The sequence below is a fragment of the Corvus cornix genome, chromosome 4 (assembly GCF_000738735.6).
Source record: "Corvus cornix cornix isolate S_Up_H32 chromosome 4, ASM73873v5, whole genome shotgun sequence".
Lineage (NCBI taxonomy): Eukaryota > Metazoa > Chordata > Aves > Passeriformes > Corvidae > Corvus > Corvus cornix.
The window spans coordinates 55,244,982-55,258,899 of record NC_046334.1 but is presented as its reverse complement, the minus strand read 5'-3'; the positions used below and the strand labels follow the sequence as shown (position 1 = coordinate 55,258,899).

Here is a 13,918-nt window from a genome sequence, read left to right as displayed (position 1 = left end):
AAAACAAAACCAGAATTGTAATAGGCCATCGTGCTCCCATCTTTTCAATTACAGAGATAGAACAATCTCAGATTCCAAAGCTAACTACAAATCAAAATTGTGTTATGTTATCTACTGAGACACAAATGGAAAATAAATACTGTTAACTGTCACTTTCCATTAGGTAACAGAAATTCAATTACATTTCAAACAAGCCTCCATGTCAACAGAATAAATCTGTTTCATAAATGAGCAGGTAACCATTTTTTATTCCAACTTCCCAAAGGGAAAAAATCAATTTTAATCACAATTGTTCATTTTTTCCCATATTAATGTTTTGAAGCAAAGCACATCATCTGACCTAATAATACCATTGTACAGCACTAAGGTTTAGGAAAAAGGGGCACAAAAAGGTGTTATGAAGAATTATGAAATTCATCTGCGGATATATTGTGCTGTTTTGGCAGTGAAGGCTCATGCTGCCCAACTGACCTATGAACCACCAGCTTTCCTAGCCTTCTGACTGCATCAGAAGATCAGAAACCCACGTAAGCATCACTAACTACTGCAACAATCAAGAGTTTATAACAATGTACCAGCCACCATAAAAAGCAATGAGTTTTATCAGGATGATTACACTTCAAGAAATTGAGGCAAGGAGTAAAGAAGCTTCTTGGAAGGAAAGGGCCCCACTTTCCTCTCAGATATGAGCAAAAATACATGTAGATGGGATGAAACATTCTTCAGAAATACAGGACTTTTGTGGATTCAAGAGTACCTTCTCATCTGAGACACCACCAGGGTAGGGACAAGAAAATGGTGAAATCTGAAATTGGCACCTATATTTGAAATCCCTTCGTAATCCTTTATACCAGATCTTGGAAATACCCCGTTTTACTTGCACAAGAGCCCCAGCTTGACAGAAGCCTGCCCTGAAGCAGAGCAGGAGGAAGATTAGTCATCAGAGTCTTGAGCACCAGACCTTCTCTCTTTTCTAAACACAAGAGGCTAAAAAAACTGGCTTGATATAAAGAGCAAGAGCACTGTGACTTCAAATTCACTCCTACTGTAGACAAGAAGAACAAAGCCCTCATTGCTTGATGTGGGAAAATACTGGCCCTGCACTCCTCTTTGATTGGGAGGGGAAGCCAGAACTGCAATTCAAGTGTGTTTGGCAGCCGTGGGTGCCCACAAACAGCATCAGTTGCAATAGGGACAATGAACATCCTCAGCTACACGACTGCCAACTGGCCAAGTGTCACACTAGGTTAAAGAGCGAAGAAAAATACTCTCAATGCCATAAACTTATTTCTTTCTATGGAAACCCATTGTGAAGCTTACAGAAATCACAAAATATGTGTTTCTTCTGACACAGTGGAACTAGTTCAGGAAGTAAGATTTAGCCATTAAGTAGCAGTGGTCAGAATGTAATTAAATTGGATCCCTATCAGAGTCATCACATCAAGAGACGATGCATTAAACTTTAAGTATGAGAGGGGCTTTTTTTTCCTAAATGAGAAAATTAGGTAAAGCCTAAAGGGGAGAGTAAAGAAATTAAAATCCATAGAAATCTACTAAGAAGTATCTTATTAGAGTCACAAGAGGCTTTTATATAGGCATTTTTTTAATATACATATACATATATATATATATATAGTAAAAAGTCAAGAACAAAATAGTATGGCTAAGTAATAAAGCACAAAAAGAAAAAGAAAAAAAAAACCTAATGTGAAGGAAAGCAATAGACAAACACAAACTTCACCATATTGAGTGTAAAAACAGATTACAAGGGCGAACAAAGTCCCCAAAAAAATCTAGTACATCATGTAAGTACGGTTCTGGAAGTACAGTTTCCAGCAGGACCTCTGTGCCTATTAAGCCACGTGAGTATCAACAGTTGGCTTAAACAAAGCAATTGGCCAGGAAGCTAAAATTTTTCTTGGAATCACTATCCATCACAATTAATAATAACTGGAACAGATAACTCTCCATCATATTGGTGTTGTCAGAGACGGGATGATTAAAGAGAGTGAAATTTGACAAATTCAACTGTCTACTCCATTCAGGACCAAGAGCCTTCCTCAGTTTCAAAACCTTTTGCAAATTTGACCCCAGTTATAGCCCATCTGTCATCATATGACTCTCACAGCAGAAATAGAGACAGTATTTGAAGGTCAAGCAGAAGAAAAAGATCCTATTTTGAATGTTCCAATATCATGTGATCCATAGATTGCATAAAGTTTGGATTAATATTTTTACAATTTCTAAGAATTTAAGAGCAGCTGGGCTGATTCAGAACCAGGCTGAGCTCTCACCTGTTTTCGACTGTGTCCTCAGTGTCCAATCTCTAAAGAAGCCAGAACTGGGCATGAATATATGACACCACCTCCTTTCAAAGTCCTTGCCTCACCTTGGCTATTTCCAGTTGATGGAATATTCTGTTCTTGATGCTGTTTGCCTGTTTTGTTACTCTCAACAGATCTCTCTTCCAATTACTTGCTCAGTATAACCTTGAACCATCGTAAACTTTTTGTGCCCAAGAACTCGTCAGGTTTTCACAATACATGTTCCCTGAACAGTATCTTAAGCTTAGCAGTTTCTAGCCCTAAAGGTGGGCTGTGAAACACTGCACGAGTTCTGAAAGAAGCAAGGATCAAGAGAGTAGAGCTATAACACAGCTGCATTATCGTATTTCCAGCCTCAAGGATGAAGCTGCACTCAGTCCACATAATTAGAGGTACACAACTTTTACTCTTTAACCAGAAAGAGCACTGGTTATTATCTACAACAGAAGCAAAGAGTCACAAAACATATGGAGTGTAACAGAATTCCTTATCCCACCAGGAGTGCCCTGAGAACCCATCCATAGCAGTCTGAATGAAGAAAAGAGTGAGCAAAGGAAGATTAAACCAACTCTCTAGAAGCTTCTTTGTATTAATTTACTTAGAAAACTTTGACATGCAGTCTTGAAAGTCAAATATTCTGAAGGGGTGGGGAAGATCTCCAAGGGAATTCAGTCCACCTAAGATTAACTTACTTCATTGTGGATACCTTGGAGACCAGCCCTGGTAGCTACTATGAGTCTCTAAGATTCACAGTGTGACCCAGTCATTTACAGGTGCATTCCTGCCACGGACTGAAAGACTAACTAAATAATTGGAAATAGGAGCAAGGAGGAAAAAATAACCAGTGCATGAAGAAAGCATGTCCAAATGATCAATACTATGAAAGGCACAGTTATTCATATTTACTAATAACTGAAAGCTGACATGCCATAAGTAATAAGAATGTGAAATCTGCTGACTACAGAGAACTATTTAGGGTAGTCAAGACTACAAAGGATTGTGAGGAACTCCAGAAGGACCTTTAAAAAACTAGGTAATTGGACAACCTGACAGCAGATGAAATTCACTGTGAAAAAAGTGCAGAGTAGGGTACACTAGAAGGAACAAATTTAAAGCCACTTGTACATACTGATGGGTTCTGAATTAGTTATAACCTCTCAGGAAAAAAGATGCAAGATTCATCACGGGCACTTCAATGAAGACATTTGCTCAATACACATGAGGGGTCAAAAAAAGTGAACAGGATGCTATGATGTATTGAGAAGGGAATACAGAATATGAAAAATATTAATATACTGCCATTTATATTGCCATCACTGCAAATTAATGACATATACTCCCCTTGAATACATTACCTCTGTCAAGAAGGACATTAAAAAATAGTCCAGAGGACATAAAGAATAAAGACCCTCCTGTATCACAGGAAAAGAGGGTTTCTAAAACAGTTGAAAGTTTCCTTGTGAAGAGATTATTCTACCGTCATTCATGTCAGCATGGCTCCTCTGAAGATGTGCAGAATACCCAACAACAGAAACAAGACACCAGGCCAGGAAGACCTTGACCTTTTTTCACAGAACACTGCCCATGCTGTTAATTAGAATGTTTAAAAATAATTACCTGTTTTTCAGAGAACACAGCAACAGAGGCAGGTGACTTAGTGACCATGCACACAGGTAGGGCTGAGGCTCTCCATGCCTTCTTTGCCCCAGTCTTCACCAAAAAGGCCCTCCAGGCCTCAGCACTGAGAGGCAGAGTTGGAGAAGGGGGTGCCCAGCAGTGGATGAGGATTGACTCAGGTATCTCAGGAGAACTCAGCCCACAGGCATCCATGGGACCTGGCAGGCTGCATCCAATGATGCTCATCTGCAAGGGGCACCTTTGAAAGGAGCAGTACAGGCCCACAAGAACAGGAAGAAGGCAAATCTTGCACCTGTCTTCAGACGGAAGAGTAGGAACCTTCTGAAATTCAACAAGAACAAAAGCCTTGTCCTGCACTTGGGAAGGAATGCACAATACAGGCTGGGCCTCACTGGGAGGAAGGCCAGTGGAAAGTCTTGGTGTGTATGGAGCTGAATGTGAGCCAGCAGTGTGCACTGGCAGCACAGGCCAGCAGTTTCCTCGGCTGTGTGAGCAGGACTACAGCCAGCAGGGAGAAGGGACGATTGCCTTGCTCAGTACTCATCAGACCACATCCAGAATACCACAACCCCCACCCACAAATACAAGAAACACATCAGTGAACCGAGGCAAATTTCAGCAGAGGGTTTCAAGACTGTTCGGGGTCTGGAGCACCAGACCTGTGGGGAGAGACTGAAGGAACACGGCATGTTTTTCCTGGAAAACAGATGGCTTTGAGGGCACCTACCAACAGTCCCCAAGCACCGGTGAGGAGGGTCACTGAAGAGATTAAGTCAGGATCTTTACGGAAGAACATGACAGGAAGACAATGGGCCGAAGGTAAAATAAGAGAAGTTCAGACAGCATACACAGTAAAAACCTTTCCCTGCAAGGACAGTCCACCAGTGGAATGAGCTGCCCTAAAACATTGTTTAATTTGTTCAGAGACTTTGAAGATTCAAGTGGGTCAGTACCTGAGCAACCTGGTCTGACCTGGCCACACTGTGTGAGGTTGGACAAGAGATCTCCTGAAGACCCTTTCAGACCACTTTATCCTATGATTCCATAAGTAACACCACCTCTGGAAGTGTTCAGAAAGCATGCAGATGTGGCATTTAGGGATTTGGTATAGTGGTGAATATGGCAGTGCTGGGTTAATAGTTGGACTCGATGTTAGAGGTCTTTTCCAACCTTAAGTATTTAATGATTCTAAACAGTTTTTTCTGTCATAAGTACAACATGGCGAAGGAGCTCGTTTATAGTATCCAAGTACCTGGAAACCTAAGGAAATTACATTTCTACACAGCACCAAACCTTATGAACTTCAAACAACAGCAGCCAGCAGATCTCTGGACAGGCTATTTCTCCTCAAGTTTCCATCTGTTCTCTTCCATCTACTTCAGTTTTATATGGCCCCCATTAACCACAGCATCTCAACAACATCTTTTTTCACTGCATTTCAGAACCATGATTATCTTTATGATGAAGAAATTAGTAAATTCATTTCCATGTGTTACTGCTTTCTTTTCCTCACTTTTCTTGCTGTGGATCATTACGTTTTGCATTGTCAAAAGCTTGTACCTTGTATATGTTCACAACAAAGGCTTGCTCATAAATTGGAAATTTTGATATATACTCAAATAACACTCTAAATTACAAGACACAGAGTAGAAAAACCATGGAATCCAGAAAACTCAAAATTTCATTCACACATTTTCCTTATTTTGTATCACTCTGATGCACTACTTTGTATTAGTGATAGCTTAAAGATGAAATGTCATCTTTAATTTTTAATTTCTTAAGCACTTTAGTTTAATGGTTTTCAAGTTTCATCATACACATCACGACATTGAAAAATCATGGTTTTTAACAAGTTCTCTTTTTTTAAAAACCTAGTATTACTAGAAATGAAACACTGTTCCACAGAGTATCTCAGCAGGAAACATTTTGCCCCTATTTTGCCTCCATTCCTATAATTCATCTACATTCAAAATTCTGGACTGCCCACCTATATCAAACACAATTAAAATTTATGATAGAGCGTAAAAATGAGGATTTGCTCTGACCTCAGAAGTAGTGACCCAGAAACAATGAAGCTGGGCAAGTGCTGTTTCCTAGAAAGCAACAACTCTATCGGAACAAAGCTGGCTTTGTTCACCCACTTTCTTCTCTGCCTTTCCTCCCCTATCAGAGCAATTCATAAATGAAGGAAAACATTTGACTTACATACCTATTCATGCCCAGCTGGAGATGGGGTCCCAAATCTAGGCACAAGCCTTATTTTCAAAAATATTCAGAACTTTTCAGTTTTTATTCTTGAACACTTCTGTTGCCTGTGCTTGACTCAAGAGTACTTGAGGATCTACTTGAATACAAAGGATGTCCTGCACAACCTGTCCTGTCCTCACCCCCATTTCTGTTGCATCACTTCCTAAGAAAATGTGCTCTGTTTTGAAAGGCTGAAATAATTACTTACCCCCTTCTCTTTTTTATTCATTTTATTCATTTTCTTCTCTGTGTTTCATTGCTCATTCTTTCTCCAATTTGATTTTTTAATTTACAATTCTCATTTTAAATACTTTTCCAACTTCTATTTCCTAAAAACATAGGCAATAAATAATGTAATTAACACTGACACACAAAGAAGTACCACTCTTTTTTTTCTGGAATTAATGTGCCAGGTATCCTGGCAGGTAAAATTCCACTACATTGCAATTAGTTTATTTAATGGAGGTTTTCTCAACTGGCATGAGATCTAAAAACTTTGTATTTGCTTTGAAGGTTGGGTTTTTTAAAAAGAAATTAGATATTGAAAAATATTTCAAGGGCCAGAGGGTTCACTCTGCAAATCAATCTAGCTTGGGAACCAATAGCTGATAGTAATTATGTAAAATTTCTAAATGTAAGAGGATATATTGGGGGGAGGGACATTTTCAACTGACAGTCAGTAAAATGATAACACTGCTGACAATACGAGAGCAAGAAAGACAAAAAGCAGTACAAAGACGGGAACCAGTGTAATCAAACAGGTATCTTCAAAGACTTTAAGGAGCAAGACTTTGACAGCATTAAAAAAAGTCACTTGAATTTCACTAGATTTGTCAATCTACTACTCCTTTTGAATCTGTCCCCCAATACACAATACCACTCTGCAATGATGAGCACAGTGATTCCTCAAGGATTTGATTCCTCTGATATGTATAACCCCAGGCTAATTTTCTATATGGGTGATACTGTTCTTTTCCCAATGGAAATCTAGAGCTAATTTAAAACAAGGAATAATTTATGTTAAGATTACTGAACCCAGAGAATACCAAGCTTTATGTTCTTAACAATCCTAGTACAAACTGAAGTGCTCCTGAATAAATCAGTTAAAGGCACAAGTGCACAAATATGCTAGATATACACATACATATACCTTTATGCATACTGATCATGAGAATGACACACCAAAACCGATTTGAAATGATTAAATCTAGAATTCATGAAGGATCAAATTCAGATCTATTTATATCCTTATTCAAGAATAGATAGTTTCCACAAATTTTTAAGTATGACAAATTTAAAAAACTGAGGTAGGCAAATAACAGATTTTCATTATGGTAACAAAAAACATTAGTAAAAAAGAGTATCTTCTTCAGCCATATATTGTTTTTAAGTTAAATATGAAATATTATTCGAAAAATTCTGAGAATGAAAAAGTAAAAAAATTACCTTCAAACCTGAGGATGATAAAGGCTGTTTGGCCTCAAATATTACACTTCTATTTTAAGCAATTGTCAAAAAGCCTGTAAGTGATCAAAACCAAGAAAACACTCCAGCACCGAAGATTTTTAGATACTTTTTTTGGAAATCTTCTAAGCTAAACATTTCCTTAACTCTTCTGGAACTCTAGATGAATAATAAAACCCTAGTGTGTGGCTTAGCCTTTCTGTGTCACAGAGTCAACTTCTTGATTAGAGGAAAAGTTGCATCAAAAAAATGTCAGAGAGGGTAAATCAACAATCTAGTGGGATATACTCATATAAAAATATATTGACCTTTCTCCTGTTACAGCTGAGAAAAACAGAAGTTCAAATAACAATTACCTCTGTCCATTGGGCTTAGTTAAGATTTCTTGTTTCGACACTAAAACTAGTGGACACAGAACTGGTAATAACAGGGGGTTTTCTACTGTTGAGTTGTTAAGGCTTGCTTAGGTTTGTACAGGTCTCTATCTTCAGACCTGGACTCATTTCAGTTCTACATACCCAAGCAGACAAAGTAAAAGAAGAAACATAATCCATTTAAGCACCCACACACTGCTTTGGTTTTTGGTTAAGTCCTGCAACTAGAACATATAGGAGTGGTTTTGCACAGAGCTAATGCCACAAAAGTAGTAATATATTTTCCTCCAGTTAAAGTGGGGGAGAATTAATCTAAAAACACTTCAAGATACTAAAACCTAGCTGATATCATAGCTATGACAGGTAGACCTGGAACAGTCAAATCTCCCATCTTAAGGAAGCTGCTGATTAATTTGCGAAGATGAACACTCACTCATGTTTATTCCAAGTGATTGTTGCCATACTCATCAGTTACTTTTCTTTATTACATCTTAAATATTCTGTGCATTTCTATTAACTACCATGATTCTTAAAGTTTCACTGGTTTTGATACATTAATTGGCTATCATGAAAAATGGACCAGAAAATATTATTCACTGAAGTGTTACTCTGCTGTGCATTCCAACTTCAAAGCACTTCACAGGCTTTCCTTACCCTCCACAGCATTCCTGTCAAGCAGAGAAATACTGGTTGCCCCATTCTCAGGCAGAAGAGGAGATACAAATCAAATAAAGACCTGAACTGCCAAAGGGTTTCATTAAATGAGCTGCTCCAGTGACCAGTTAACACAGGACCTTGCGGACAGAGGTTTTAGACAGCTACACAAATCTGTCTGGTATTTTTTTTCAACATCTACAGTTGTCTCTGCAGGTTAACAAACCATTATTGGCATCTTGGTTTAGGTCAGCTAACAGAATACAACAATATTAAAACTTTAAGGCCATCTCGTCCCTAATCCTGAGTAGTGGTCATTATGTCGTTTGTTCTGTAGAGCAAAAGATACAAATGACCTCAGACATTCTAGTTAATTATTTATGCACAAGGAGTAGTATCATGATTGGAAATTATGCAGAACAGATTAAATGGACCACATTTTATTATGGAAGAAAATTACAAGCAAGATTTCCAAAACATGGTTGTCTAAAAATAATCTTCCAAATCCTTACTGAGACACTGGCTTTCCAAATTGCCAAGTATGCAGAGATTTTCCAAATTAAACACCAAATAAGAAATTCAGAACTTCTTTCCACCAGTCTCTTCTTTGAAAAGATGCCCTAAGTAATGCTGGTAAGGAAAATTAGGTAATGAAAGCAAAAGATCTCAAAAAATAAGCATTGACATGAACAATTAATCTGCCTTTAAAAACTTGACTGTAAAGACATTGCTTATATAATTTGGGATGTTGAAAAACATGAATTTGTGTTGGGCCATGTGCTGTACAACACAGTTTAATTTCTTCTGTCACAGAGAGTATAATTTACTTGAACTACAGTTGATGGCAGAAGATGCCAGTTCCCATTAATGACACAAAAAATTCAACAGCAGATATTACTTGATGCTCACGTATTTCCGTAGGAAAGCTCTTAGCCACCTGGTGCTAGGAGTCAGAATTTGTCAACCGAAGGTGTTCATGCAAAAATGTATTAGTGACTAATCACCTGAGACCAGCTAGGGTTAATTTAGCAGAACAGCCTCTAATCTCTACTACTTTCTTCTCTCAGTGGTAAATGGACCAGTAGAGACAGCAGAGTAAAAACATGCTCCTGCTTCCTGAAAAAAAATCTTTTTTTACTGTGTCCATCTATCACAACCTTTTACCTTCCAAGACCGTTATGAAGGCCACATCAGTCAAGGAACCATCCTTTGAATGTAAGACAGCATTTCAGCCAAATGCAACAAATTCTGGAGAGGCAAACAGTCAAGTAGGGGAATGGGAGATTTACTGAGGAGGTAAAGCACAAGGGTGAGAATCCACAGAACAGAAGCCATGTTTTAATAGCCATTATGGGGTAGCCTGTTGTAAGAATGGCTTGCAGGATGAGCAAAGAGGAAAGGCATGAGAATGTAAGGAAAAATGGCTTGATGGGGAAAATAAATGCCACTGAGTAGCGCTCAAAGAAATTAATCTTTGGGAATGTCTGGATCAGTGTACCATCATGTTCTGAGCTGCGGCTTAGCTGCTCCTGGAAAAGCACATGAGCTGCTTCTGGGAAGCAGCAAGAAAACAAATCTATAGAATGGGCAAGATAAGGGGGGTAAACTCTAGCACAAAAAAAGGGGAGTTAACTTTCCCCCCTCAAAGACTGGTGGAGATAAATACTACTGATTTAAAAGGGATAAGACACAGGCTAGATGGAAGAAGTCCATAGGAATATCCATCGCATCTTCTCTAGTGCTGATCTAGCACTAGTGCTTTGGGGACATGGCTTAGGGGTGAACATGGCAGTGCTAAGTTAACAGTTGGACTCCATGATCTTAGAGGTCATTCCCAACCTTAATGATTCTATGATTCCAAGTCCTGAGCCTGAAGCTGCAGAAGAGAATGGCAATAGCCTAAGAGTAAAAAGAGATTTGCCTCTAACACTGGGAGTGGAACTGTTCTAGATACAAGGTTCTTAAACCCACACAGATTACAGAATTATCCAGAGAAATCTCCCTGTTCTACAAGGGCTACAGCTTTCCCATCTTAAATCCAGTGTCCTGAGTTGTGATTCTTTGCTTTCTGATAGCTGGTTTTCAGAGAAGAGACAGAAAACAAACCTATGTATTCTGAAACATATTTAAGCACAGGTAGGAAGCTACCTCAATCGGGACAGCCAGGTACACGAAGAGAAAAAATCTGGTTGTAGTCACAAGGGTTCTGGTGCCATTAGAAGACCACCACCACTAACTTGTAACAGTAGTCCCCATGGGAATTTCATTGGATCTTGTTTTTAATGGTTTTTGCTACCCCATAATTTCAAAAATGCAAATCCGTATTAATGAATTGTCTTCTTAATGCTTCTTCCATCCAGTCACTGAAAAACAAAGCACATTATTAAAATGAACCACGTAAGTAAAAATTAAAAGGGACTACAGGGTTCTGCTATAAGTCAAAGCTGGGCTAAGCTCCCTACTTGGCAGAAATTCATCTTGCTTACCAATTCTTTTATTTATAATTAAAGCAACTTCCTTCCTTTTCTAAGCATGGCTGTAACTCAACCATCCAAGAATTACCTGGCCTTTTAAAATCACTTCTTTCATTAGTTGGTCTGTTTTTGTTGTTACTGTTTTAAGAAATTCCCTCGTGATGTAGAAGAAATGCTTTTAATCCAAAGAATCCTTTTTAAGGGAAGAATTAATTTAAAGGAGAAGGAGAGGCAATGTAACAGCCTCTGTTTGTATTCTAAATGTGAAATATAGTTTCTCACATGCTTTCCACTAATTAAAGTCCTAATACCACACAGAGATAACCAATGTCTTCTTCATGAGTCCACCAACAAAACTTTCTGCACCACCACCTTCCTAAGCAACAATGCAAAAATGGCTTTCTTCCTCAGGGACAGACATTTTATTGCAAGAAGAGTAATCTCTGAAAAGATGCCATTTTGTATTTCATTAAAATGGAAAGAGAAGCAATAGTACTTAAGCTGCACATGTCCCACATCAGTAACCACAGGGACAGTCATTCTTTTAGAAAAACAAGAAGTTTGGTTGTTTTATTGGGGTTTTTTTTAACAAAACAGCTGGGGATTTTAGCCAAACAACTCTGAATCTAAATCCAAGGTTCTGAATATACACCCCCATAGAGTCTCACTTAATCCCATAGAAATGAAGATACCAAATGCAATATAATTTTGTGCAGAGCAGTGTTACAAGGCAGATGTAACATTTACACCCCACTGCAACCTCCAGTGTAGTAAAGCAATGTATAGCCAGTGCTATGCATAGTAAGCAATCACTGTAATACATGGCTCCACCAGTGTTATGTGCTGATACTTCTCCACTTTTGGCACCTGCTTTGCTTCTTAAAAGTCCCCTTAGAGTATCACTGTACCTTTTCCGATCTTGTCCACCTCTTCCAAGGATACTGATGTTCCTATGACCAACTTAACCCCTGGAGCTGCCCCAAGATGAAAGTAGCAGTAGTTATAATGGGACACAGGAAAAGGCACCAGGAGTCTCCTTGGAAGGGAGAGTGGTAGCTGCCTATCTCCTTTAAAATCCCTTAGGACATGCTGGAGCACTTTCAAACTGTGCTGTTCCTTCTCTTCTGGGAAGGATAAGCAGAACAAAAGGCATTTAATATGATGAGTTACACAAACCCCTGACTATTCCCATCCTGCATACTGTCTTGCACTACTTTTCAAATCAATATACTACTATTACTACTCCTACTTTGTGCTACCATGATACTTGGCTTAGTAAGAGTACTATGAAACCCCAAAAAGTATTTATGACTGTCACATGAAGCAGAGCAGAGGCAGCATTCAGGTGATACACAGGCTCTTTGTTCAGGCTCTTTGAAAAAGAGGCATTTCCCCCACAGAAGACACATTTCCTTTAGGAGAATATTACGGAAAAGGTTCTATTTTCTAAAATTAATTCTGTAATAAGACTGAGAAGACAAGAGGGAAATTTTACATTTCATTTACAAGTAAGTCTACAAGTCTCCACCCCAGAATGAGTTCAGATCCCTCAGTTCCACTGGCAGAGGCATGGCCCAAATCCTGTGCTCCCTTCCTTGAGGGACTTGCTTCTGGCAAGTTTGCTAGGGGTAGCCTTAATATGGCACCATACCTTTGCCAGTGATAACTACTCATATCTGACAGTCACAGTGAAGAAGAACTATCTAGTTTACAGATGTTTTTCTAGCATATATCTCCTCTATTTTTCTCAAAGGCATGAAATCATGTGATATCACTGCCAGGCTACGAATATGCAACACAATTTTACTCTTTTAATTTTGTATTTGCATGGCAGATCAATTCTGAATCACTTACATCGGGTATTGAAGTGTAAATACAATTTAGGGCTAACAAGAGAGCATGAGTCAAGATTATAATCCCACTTTATCCCAAAGCAGACAGTCCAGTGCCAATCTAAGGCCCATACCTGCATGTCTGACATCTGCACGTGCAAGACATAGGACCATCCATCATCTAAAAGCATACATGTCATTTTTGACATGACTGGAGCCAGCACCGTTACATTAAAAAGCTGGTCCCAGAGCTCTCCAGAGAAATGCCAAAGATGGTGACTGCAGAGGGGTCTAATTGACAGATACTGTGGAGAAGTAGAGTCAAGTGGTGCTGCATGACAAAATCAAGGAATTGTCTTTACCTGGCCTTGCCAAGATGCCTCAGCTCTGAGCTAAAAAGGATCAGCACATTCAGTCTTGGCTCTCTTCTGACAAGCTTGACAATTAGTATCCACTGAATAGGATGCATATAATGAAATGTTTTTATACTGATAGCAAACTGACTATATTCCTGTTACTTACAGGACACTTTCAAATATCATAACTCTTTCACCTATTTGAAACAAATGAAGGTACTGTGATGTTTATCATAGAAGAGCAGTATCTAACCCTTCAATCTAAAAATTTTTCCCCTGGAAAAAGTGGAAAGTCAGGAATGTGATATTAATGCACAAAGAAATATGTTCAGAGCAAAATTTACGTACTCATCCTGCATCCTGTTCACAGTAGCACCTTGAGCAGGTTTGAGCAGCACTGAAACATGCCTCCTTACACCCATTTACCCCAACCTCTCCTACCACATAGGATTCTTTCACCTCAATTTAAACAAGATGAACATGGATCATACTGGCACCAGATCCATGGCTTGCCTTCCAGCAGGTATTACAAGATATGCAAAAAACAGCCAAGCC

The 13,918-nt window shown here is 38.8% G+C and overlaps 1 protein-coding gene across 1 annotated transcript in view; it reads right to left on the bottom strand.

Annotated features, from left to right (window-relative positions):
- The window catches only part of PPARGC1A (PPARG coactivator 1 alpha), a 367,478-nt gene that overhangs the window by 288,370 nt on the left and 65,190 nt on the right, over nucleotides 1-13,918 (bottom strand). The window lies entirely within an intron of this gene.